Genomic DNA, 11,163 nt, shown 5'->3' with positions numbered 1-11,163 from the left:
ATAATTTTAACTGCATTTTTTTAGAGTTTCTATGGTGCCTGCAATAATTTAGGGGTTTTGATACTATTAATTTTTAAACCAATCAAATTATATATTATTTTCTTATTAATTATTTTTTATTTCTCAAATCAGTCTTTGATTATTACTTTTTAAAATATTAAAATTGTAACTTTTTTAAATTAGAAAGTATGATTAAAGATAAATTTAGAACTCTGAAACTTAAAATATTTTTAGTTACTTTCAACACTTTTTATAAAACTATGCTTAAGAAACAATAATAAGAAAATTTTAAATCCTAAACCCAAAAGACATTTTCATAAAAAGTGTTCAAAGTAACTAAAAATATTTTAGAGTTTTGACTTCTAAAGTTATCTTTAATCATATTTTCTAATTTAAAAAAGTTACAATTTTAAAATTTTAAAAAATAATAATCAAGGACTAATTTGAAAAAATAAAAAAATAATTGATGAAAATATATATGACATGTAATTTGATTGGTTAAAAAATTAATAGTATCACAATCCCTAAAATTATTGGAGGCACCATAAAAACTCTCATATTTTTCTTTTATCTTTTTGTTTATTATTTTTATATTTCATATACTATTATTTCTCTATTTTTTGTAAGGGTATAATTAAAAAGTAATAATGAATGATTTAACATTTTTAAATAATAAATAAGATAAAATAAAATATTTATAAGTGATAGATAAAAGAATTTGCTTTTCTTTTTCTTTTTTTGGTAACCATATAATAACATAAAGAAAATAAGGGAAGAGAGAATAAATTGAATTTGAATTGAAGAGAAAATAAATAAATAAAAAAAGTAAAATAAGGATAGATTCAGATTGAGTGTTTTCTGTTTTCAATTTAAAAGAAGAAAACTAAAAATATGTTAATGGGTTGATATTTAGAAACACTTTCTTAAGAAAATGTCTATAAATTAAATAAAAATTAAAAAATGTTATTTTTGTTTCGTTTGAAAACATGATTGCATGATTATAATTATTGTTTTCATTTTTTTTTCTCATCTTTGCTTGTTTCCTTCTCAAAAAAAAATAAAAAATCTTTGCTTGTTTGTTTCTCAAAAAAAAAAAAACTTTGCTTGTTCCACTTTTTCATCGGCCACCAAACCAGAGATTAGGCAAATTTTTATTTCTAAAAATCAACATTTTTCCATTTTTCTTTATATTTTGTCTTCAAGAATAAAAACATATCAGTATTCATCTTTTTTTCTTCTCTCTATTTTCATTAGAAACACAAGTCTATCTTTTTGGAAGTTGTCATTTCAACACCAATGGACATGCACATTGAGCTGAAATAAATTCAGCGTTTAGTAAATTTTAAATAAGTTCAAATAGTTAACTTACACTTTTTAATTAATCAGCGACAAAAGTTTTTTTTTACAAATAACTTAAAATTGACAGATAACTTATTAGCATTTTTATCCCTAAATTAATATATGATTTGGTTAATTAATTGACGGCACATGCACTCTTTCTTTATCATGTTTTTTGCTTTGATAGTTTAAATTCTCATTAAATTTTTGAATGACTAAATATTTATATTATATAGATATTTTTAAGACTAAATTACATTTTTTCATGAGATTCTTAAATGATATTAGTTTTCTCTTATTTTATAAATTACACTTTCCTTTGATTTATTTTATAATGATGACAACAAAGATAAAACTTAAAATTTTGTGAAAGTTATTCACCATCATGTGGACCAAGTGAGTTTTATGGAAATGAACCTCTTAAAGATTAATCTTTTTTTTTTTATATATATAACTAGTCTTAAAATTATAGAGTTTGTTGTCTCCAAGAGTATGGTTTTTTATTTTTCTGTCACAAGGTAGATGATACTTCTGAATAATAATTAAAATTGTTTTGTAAAAATCTTTTGATAAAATATCAGAGTAAGTCTTTTGTAAACAAGGTTTTCCAAAACTTAAAGACAAGCATGCAACAACAAAGAATAAATGATAAACAATAAAGAAGGATACAATGCACAAATGAATTATATTGAATCATTACAACCTTGGCTATGTCTAGTACCTACATTTGTAGGCTTTCTCCACTAAGATCAAACACACAACCCTGGTATTCTTTCTTTTAAAGCCTTCACGAGCCCTCACACCAAGTATTCTAATCCTCTATAGGTTTTACTCAGTATTCTAATTCACTTGGTAATCGATTAAAGTAGAGACTCCTGACTAAATCAGTCATTGTCTCAACCACCAATGTAATCGATTACGAGATATCAGTAATTGATTAAATCGATACGGGACTTAACTCTACAAGCTTCAAATAGCTTGTTGTAATCGATTACAGAGAGTTTTTTCCTTTGAAGAAATTTTTCTAACTTAGAAACTTTTCTTCACACACTATGATGATGCACAATGCAAAACAAATTTCAAATGTACTAAGATGCAACAACTAAGATAAAAATCAATACAAATGTCACTCAAGGGAGTTGGGCATGTAAAAGCCAAAAACTTATTCAAGCTTTTCCTTGAGCTTCAAGCTTTAGCCTTAGCTTGTTCACCATGTTGCTCATGTTGCTCCCCTATCTCTAACAACAACAAATTTGACAATGTGGCTATGAAACACAAACCTTTTGCACCATGAAGACCATCGTCCAAGTAGTGAGCTTCTGATTTGGAGTAACGATGCAAGATGGAGTTATAGTTGTTGAACTTGAAATAACCCAACCACATTAAATCGAACCCACCTCAAGCTAAACTTGGCCAAATCCAAAAGGCAATAAGATGGAAAGGGCCATATATTATGTCTTGTCGATTTTCAACGAATTAAGCATTTGGAACCCGAACTTGACCATGTCCAACCAATACCCACCCATGTTGTGTTAACTCTAAATTCAAAAGGAGTAATCCTTTGATTACTCTCATGAGCTTTTCCGTCTAACCTAAGAGGATGTACACTACACATTTTGAGATACCTTCTATTAAGGCTCCTTAAATGAAGGCATTTACAGATACTCCTACGAATTTGGCTCTATTCGGCTCCACCTATAGTGTTTTGGCTAAGGAACATTCTTTTTATAGGGGTATTTTGGATAAACTTTTTCCTTACCTTACCTTTTCTTTTTGGCATCCTTTCCTTGCAAGTTACTCCTTCGAATTTCACCAATATATAGAACACTGGAGTTAATTGTTTGTGGTCATTGGAGGTTGAATTCCCACTTCAATTTTTATATGGGTTGTCCATGTACATGTATATACAACTAGTTGTTTTGCACACTGTTCATCCTCCAAGTCTTCTGCAACTCTTCTTGAGTTGGTTTCTTCATCTATGCTTTTTCTCAATTGTTATTGACAACTTGCACATTTCAATTTGAAATGTATCCATTGTGTGCTTAATTTTATGGTCTTAGTGGATCCTCATGATTTTTGAATTTGAATAATGGGAAGTCTTTTTAAGATTTGTATGCAGGATGTCTTCTTGATATGTTGTGGTAATTGTAGTGAAATGCACCTTCAATCTTCAATCTTCTAGTTTCTCATTTCTGATAAGGACTTGTTGTCTTCTTTGAGTTTCATTTTGAAAATCTTCAAGTATAATAGAAATTCATAGCTTCAAAATTAGTGCTTCTAAACACTGCTGCATGTCTTCTAACTTGTAAGAACTAGTGTGTGCTTTTCAATAGTGTAGACACATGATAGAAGCTTGCTTGAGAAGCTCCTATGGAGGCTGGATCTTTAAGCTTCAATAAGGTCCTTCAATGGTGATTTTCAGCCATGGAGTTGCAACAGAAGATAAAGGAGAAGAGGAGAGAGGAGGCGCCATCAACTAGGGAATAAGCCATGGAAGAAGAAGTTTCACCACCAAGAGAGTGTCTTGGCTAAGAAGCTTAGAGATGAAGCTTCAATGGAGGAAAAGAATGAGAGAGAGAGAGAAAAGTGGCATGGGAATGAAAGAAAGAGAGGGATAGAAGTTGAACTTTAAAGTGTGTTTCACAAGACTCTTATTCATCAAAGTTACCACAAGTGTTACACATGCTTCTATTGATAGTCTAGGTAGCTTCCTTAAGAAGCGAGTGTTACACCCCTCTAATAGTTAAGCTCACCCCCATGCCAAAATACATGAAGGAAGAAAGCTTCCTTGGGAAGCAAGTGTTACACCCCTCCAATAACTAAGCTTACCCCCCCCCCCCAAATACATGAAAATACAAAAAAAAAAAAAACCGTACTACAAAGACTACTCAAAATGCCCTGAAATACAATGCTAAAACCCTAGACTACTAGGGTACCCTTAACTTGTAGGGTAGGGTGTCCTTAATTTGTAGGGTACCTTACAAACCTAAAATGATGAAAATACAAGGCCTAAAAGAAGGAAAACCTATTCTAATATTTACAAAAAAAAGTGAGCTCATACTTAGCCCATGGGCCCAAAATCTACCTTATGGCTCATGAGAACCCTAGTGTCTTCTCCTGCATCTCTTGCCCAATCTTCTTAGAGTCTTCTATCCAATACCTTGGGGGTGGGGGGGGGGGTAGGATTGCATCATCACTTCCCCTTGAAAAGGATTTGTCCTCGAATTCAGAGGTTCTTGAAACTTTGTGCTTCTTCCCTCAACACTTGTAAAAAGAATAAAAACATATATATTAGTGTTGTTGGGTATGTTAGAGTAGGGTAAGGCCTGAAAACCCCTTTCCTAGGCATTTTCCCATGAGAGAACATGGTTCCTCACTAACTCAATGAGTGGTGCTACAAGTATAGAAGAATATGGGACAAACCTTTTGTAAAAGTTGGTTAAGTCATGGGAGTCCCAAATTTCCCTTATACTTGGTGGAGTGGGCCACTCAGGAATGACCTTTATTCTCTTAGGGTCCGTGAGAAGCCCTTGATCACTATTTAAAAAATTAAGGAAAGTAATGCAATAAGACATACATTTTTCTATATTTTCATGTTAATTACTCCTACCAAAAAGTATGACAAACCTAAGATGTTCCATATGAGCACCTAGGTTTGTATTGAAACCAAAAATAAGAACAAACCTACCTAATGAGTCCCTATGTATGTGAATCATGAAGATGTTGGATGCATGGGTGATTTTACAAAAAAGGGTTGCACCACTCAACACATTCATTATACCACTTATCACAGGGATTTGGTGCCTCATAATTCCTATTTTGGGCACTGACAAAGCATAAGGATTTAAGCACTTACGAACCAAACCCTTATCCAACAAATCCTTTACTTGAGGAATAACCTCAAGCTCAAGAGGTATGGCAGTGCTAAGGGAGGTTTCCCTTGATAGGAGAAGGTAGAAGGATTTTTTTAAGAAGAAGTGCTCTTTTGATTTTACCTTTTATTGCAAAATGATTTTCCTTCTTAACAATCTTCCTGGAGGAATCCTTTTCCTCTTTTCCCTTCCCCTTGGCCTTTGAAGACAAGGCCTTACTATCCTTCTTTTTCTTTTGTTTTTCTAGTTTTTCTTCCTCATCCCTCTTAACATCTTTGGGCTTAGAAGGTGCAGCCCCTAAGATGCCTTGACCTTGGTCTTTCTTTGGATAAGAGTGAGAGCCATAAGATTTTGAAGTAGGCTTCCTTTAATTTGTTGCTCTACCCTTATGCAAAGTTGGACTAGGTCTTCTAAGTCCTTATATGGAAGAAGCTCAACCTTGTACCTCACTTCCAAATTAAGTCCAGTAAGGAATCTAGCAATACTTGTTCTTTCCTCCTCCCTAAGCCCAGCTCTCAAAAGGAGTAGTTCCATTTGTTGCCTATACTCTTCATCACTCATACTCCCTTATCTAAGCCTTTGGAGCTTGTCCATAAGCTCTCTTTTATAGTAGGAGGGCATGTGCCTCTTCCTAAGGGAACTTTTCAAGTCATTCCAATACTCTACTGGAGGATCCCCATGAATCCTTCTTTCCTTAACTAGGGAAGTCCACCAATAGATAGCATACCCTTGGAAGCTAAGGGTAGCCAAAGGAACCTTCCTTTCCTCACTTGTATGATGGCAAGCAAAGACTTGCTCAACCTTCATTTCTCAATCTAAATAAGCCTCTACATTGTCCTTCCCATGGAAGTATGAAAGGTTAATGTTAGCCTCTTGAGGCTTTTTTTCCTTTTCTTTCTTATGGGAGTGAGGTCTATGATGTGACCTATGCCTTCCTCTATAATAGTCACTAAGTTGTTCACTTAGGCTCTTACAAGAGTCATGACTACTATAGGAGGTATGTTTTTCTTTTCTCAACTCTTTTAGTATTTTCCTTCTTTCTTCTTCTCTTATTTGTTCCCTCTCATCTTGACTTATTTCTACCCTCTCTTTTCCTTTTTCTTATATTTCTTGTTTTTCTTTCCATAACTTGAGGGAACTCAACTCATCTAATATTCTAGATAGAGTGTCCTTATGACTAGTACCCTCACCATTAACACTAGATGAATGATGACTCATGTTGGTTCCTAAGTTGTGGTTTTTCTTGTTGGAGGTTTGCAAAAGGTTAAAGCTAGGGTTCAAAAGAACTCAAGATAAGCGTGATAAGCAAGAAAAAAGTATTATGCAATAACAAGATAGACTAGTCGTGACTAGTGAAGAAAATAAGCTATGAAAGTAAGCAAGAAATTAAAGTGCATGAAATGTAAACTAGGCGGATCCTAAGAGTGTTTGGATGACCTAATTTAAGGTTCCCAACAAAACACTCACTATCCTAAGGGAAAATTGCCTAGAATTATTACACACAAATGGAAGTAGGGTGACCTATTGGAGGCTCCCAACTTACTTCCAATGAAAGACCTTTTTGTTACAAAATTTGAAAGCAATGAAGGTAAACGTACAAGTGTCCAATTACAAGTAAATTTCCAATTACTAAATTACAAAAAAAAGTTCTCAATTTTGGTGTCTGTTCTCTCTTTCGTGTTTCAATCAATTTGGAGCGCTTCTTAGTCCAATAGCTCTTAAGGTGATTGTCCCCTTACTTCTTGACTCAATTCTTCAATGTATGGCACCAATCCTCCTTTCCAATTCCCTATATGGAAACTCACAAACAAGGAAACAAAGAGACAAGCAATAACCAAAGACCAAAAAAAATTAAATGAAAGGTAAACCAATAGAGTTTTAACAAGATAAATTTTCAAGGATTTTCAACAATTAAAGCAATGAAAAGCACATAAAAGCAAGCTAGGATTCAAAGAGAAACCTAGAATGTCTTTAGAGTAGAGTAAAAAAAAAAACTAAAAAAAAGACTCAAGAAACTGTAGAAGCAAGCTTCATGATGATGAATCAAGTTGATTCAAGTAGTTTTGATGATAACAAAGATGATGAGAAAAAGCCCAAGAGAAGGATTTCAAGATTGAGCCAACAAGTTTCAAGAATCAAGAGAAGTTTGATTTCAAGATTCAAGAGAAGATGAATTCAAGATTCAAGAGAAGAAATCAAGAAAACTTCACAAGGGAAGTATTGAAAAGATTTTTTCAAAAAACAAGCATAGCACAATTTTGTTTTTCAAAAGAGTTTTTCTCAAAATTTCTAAGTTACCAGAGTTTTTACTCTCTAGTAATCGATTACCAGTTTCCTGTAATCGATTACCATTGAAAAAGTTTGATTTCAAAAGCTTTCAACTGAATTTGCAACGTTCCAATTGATTTCAAAATGGTGTAATCGATTACAAGATATTGGTAATCGATTACTAGTGTATCTGAACATTGAAATTCAAAATCAATTGTGAAGAGTCATATCCTTCCATAAAAAGCTTTGTGTAATCGATACATGGTTTTGGTAATCGATTACCAGTGACAAGTTTTGAATAAAAATCAAGAGATATAACTCGTCCAATGGTTTTCAGGTTTTTCTAAAGGTTATAACTCTTCTAATGGTTTTCTTGACCAGACATAAAGAGTCTATAAAAGCAAGACCTTGACTTGCATTTCAATAACAATTATTACAACTTTTACACACATCTTTTTGATAACCTTTTGATATCTTCTTCTTCTTCTTCCTTTGCCAAAAGCTTTCTAAGTTTTCTGGTTTCCAAACTTTCTTCTTTCACAGAAAACAAAAGTGTGTTATTCATCTTTTTCATTCTCTTCTCCCTTTGCCAAAAAGAATTCGCCACGGAGTAACTGCCTGAATTCTTTTTGTGTCTCTCTTCTCCCTTTTCCAAAAGAACGAAGGACTAACCGCCTGAATTCTTTTGTGTCTCCCTTATCCCTTTTCAAAGAATTCAAAATGACACAGTCTGAGAATTCTTTTGATTCTTCCCTTTCCCTTAAACAAAAGATTTCAAAGGACTAACCACCTGAGAACTTTGTCTTAACACATTGGAGGGTACATTCTTTGTGGTACAAGTAGAGGATACATCTACTTGGGTTGTTGTAACTAAGAACAAGAGATGGTACATCTCTTGTGGATCAGTTCAAGTGGAGGGTACATCCACTTGGTTGTTCAAAGAGAACAAGGGAGGGTACATCCCTTGTGAATCTTTGCTTGTAAAGGTTTTTACAAGGTTGAAAAGAAATCTCAAGGACCGCAGGTCGCTTGGGGACTGGATGTAGGCACGGGTTGTTGTCGAACCAGTATAAAACTCTTGTGTTTGTCTTCTTCTTCCCTACACTCTTTAATTTCCGCTGTGCACTTTAATTATCGCTTTTACTTTTGGTTAAGTTTCTTTTTCTGTTCTTTACTTTCTTAACATTATAGTAAAAGCCTAATTGAATTTAGTAACATTAAGAAGGATATATTTTTAATTAGTAAAGGTTCTTTAATAATTAATTCAATCTCCCCTTAATTATTCTGAGGCCACTTGATCCAACATAAACCTCTAGTTTTGACACTTATTTTCACACTTCTTTTCAATTGAAATTTCAGAACTAAGATTGGTCTAAAATAAGCACTAATTATAGAACCAATTTCGAGCCAAAACAACAAGCACACTTCCCTTTCACCTTTTTTTATTCTTCCTAGACACTGATTTTTATGCCAACTTGTATGATTTTTCTTAATTTTTCCTTTTATCCAAATCAATTGGTTCTTTTTTCTATTTTTTTTCCTGATTTCTAGAAAATTCAGTAAAATTGTCAGCTCAAAATTCATTGTGACCAATTCCAAGTAATTTTTACAAGTTTGTATGTTCAAGCTTCCAGCACCAACAATTTTAGACTTCAAATTTTTTAATCATGGTATATTGATTGCCTTAGGCTTACTTTCAACTTTGCTATGTATGTTAAACTCACTAGGCTTGTTTACCACAGTTTTAGGAGTTCAACATTCACTTAGGATCACAATTTCAGCCAGCAATTCAATCACCAAAACTCAAATTCACAATAGACAAAATCATAAGGAAACCTAAAAGTTCAAGAAAAGGTTCACAATCAAAGACTCTCTAAGAAATTATTCATGAACATTTTAAGGACTAATTAACATGCAAGATTTGACTCAACTCAAATAATAGGCTAAAAAAATTTCATACACTCATGAACAAATGAGATAGACAAAGAAACAAGAAAATAAAATTTAGCACAACATAAGGAATCTTATGTGACAAGTTTCATGACTAGACATGACTTCTATTAGAAAAATACAATGAGTGAACATGTCACTCTAGATTTTGGAGGTTTTCTTATACTTTAATGTTTTTGTAAGAATTTTATGGTTTAGGTTTCAGCCAAAAAAATGGCAAGACAAAACTCAAAGGATCCTAAACTCAACACAATTCATGGTTCAAGAACAAGAACAAGAAATTCAAACCATAGAAAATCAAATATAGCTTCTATAGCAAGTTTAATTGGTGGAAATTCTAGAGAGTCATGTTAACAACATTCAACACAAGACATGTGAGGAAATACATGGAGAAAAAAAATGAAGAAACAATAATTGAGGAGAAGGTAAAGCTGAAAATTAATGGAGGTTTAAGGAGCACCTACTTGAAGCTCTTGTGCTCTGATACCACTTGATAGAAGCTTTCTTGAGAAGCTTCTACGAAGGCTGGATCTTTGAGATTCAATAAGGTCCTTCAATGGTGATTTTCAACCATGGAGTTGCAGCGAAAGATAAAGGAGAAAAGGAGAGAGGAGGCACCATCCACTAGGGAATAAGCCATGGAAGAAGAAGCTTCACCATCGAGAGAGTGTCTTGGATAAGAAGCTTAGAGAGGAAGCTTCAATGGAAGAATAGAATGAGAGAAAAAAAAAGTGGCATGGGAATGAAGGAAAGAGAGGGAGAGAAGTTGAAATTTGAAGTGTGCCTCACAAGACTCTCATTCATCAAAGTTACCACAAGTGTTACGCATGCTTCTATTTATAGTCTAGGTAGCTTCCTTGAGAAGCTAGTGTTACACCCCTCCAATAGCTAAGCTCACCTCATGCCAAAATACATGAAGGAAGAAAGCTTCCTTGAGAAGCTTCCATGGGAAGCAAGTGTTACACCCCTCCAATAGCTAAGCTCACCCCTCCCCCCCAAAATACATGAAAGTACAAAAAAAAAAACACTATTACAAAGACTACTCAAAATGCCCTGAAATACAAGGCTAAAACCCTATAATACTAGGGTATCCTTAACTTGTAGGGTAGGGTGCCTTTAATTTGTAGGGTACCTTACAAACCTAAAATGACGAAAATACAAGGCCCAAAAGAAGGACAACCTATTCTAATATTTACAAAGAAAAATGGGCTCATACTTAGCCCATGGGCCCAAAATCTACCCTAAGGCTCATGAGAACCCTATAGCCTTCTCCTACATCTCTGGCCCAATCTTCTTGGAGTCTTCTATCCAATACCCGTGGGGGGTAGGATTGCATCAGCACATTTGTCTCCACTAAACACTTTGACAATGCAACTTCTAATAATCCTTTAGTGATGTATATGTTCTGATATCTAACCATTGACTAAAGTTACCCCCAATATAATGCCTCTGATCATACATAGCTTCTAATATCTATATTTTTATTTGGAAAACATGAGTTCCTTTATAGCTTCTACAAACTTAGGTACTCATATGGGACACCTTAGGTTTGTCATACATTTTGGTAGGAATAATCAACATGAAAATACAGAAAAAGGTATGTTTTATTGCATAATTTTTGTTAATTTTTTAAATAGTGATCAAGGGGTTCTCATGAACCCTAAGAGAATAAAGGTCATTCCTGAGTGGTCCACTCCACCAAGTATAAGGAAAATTTGGGGCTTCCATGACTTAA

This window comes from Glycine max, chromosome 12, assembly GCF_000004515.6.
Source record: "Glycine max cultivar Williams 82 chromosome 12, Glycine_max_v4.0, whole genome shotgun sequence".
NCBI lineage: Eukaryota > Viridiplantae > Streptophyta > Magnoliopsida > Fabales > Fabaceae > Glycine > Glycine max.
Note: the sequence above shows the minus strand (reverse complement) of the source record.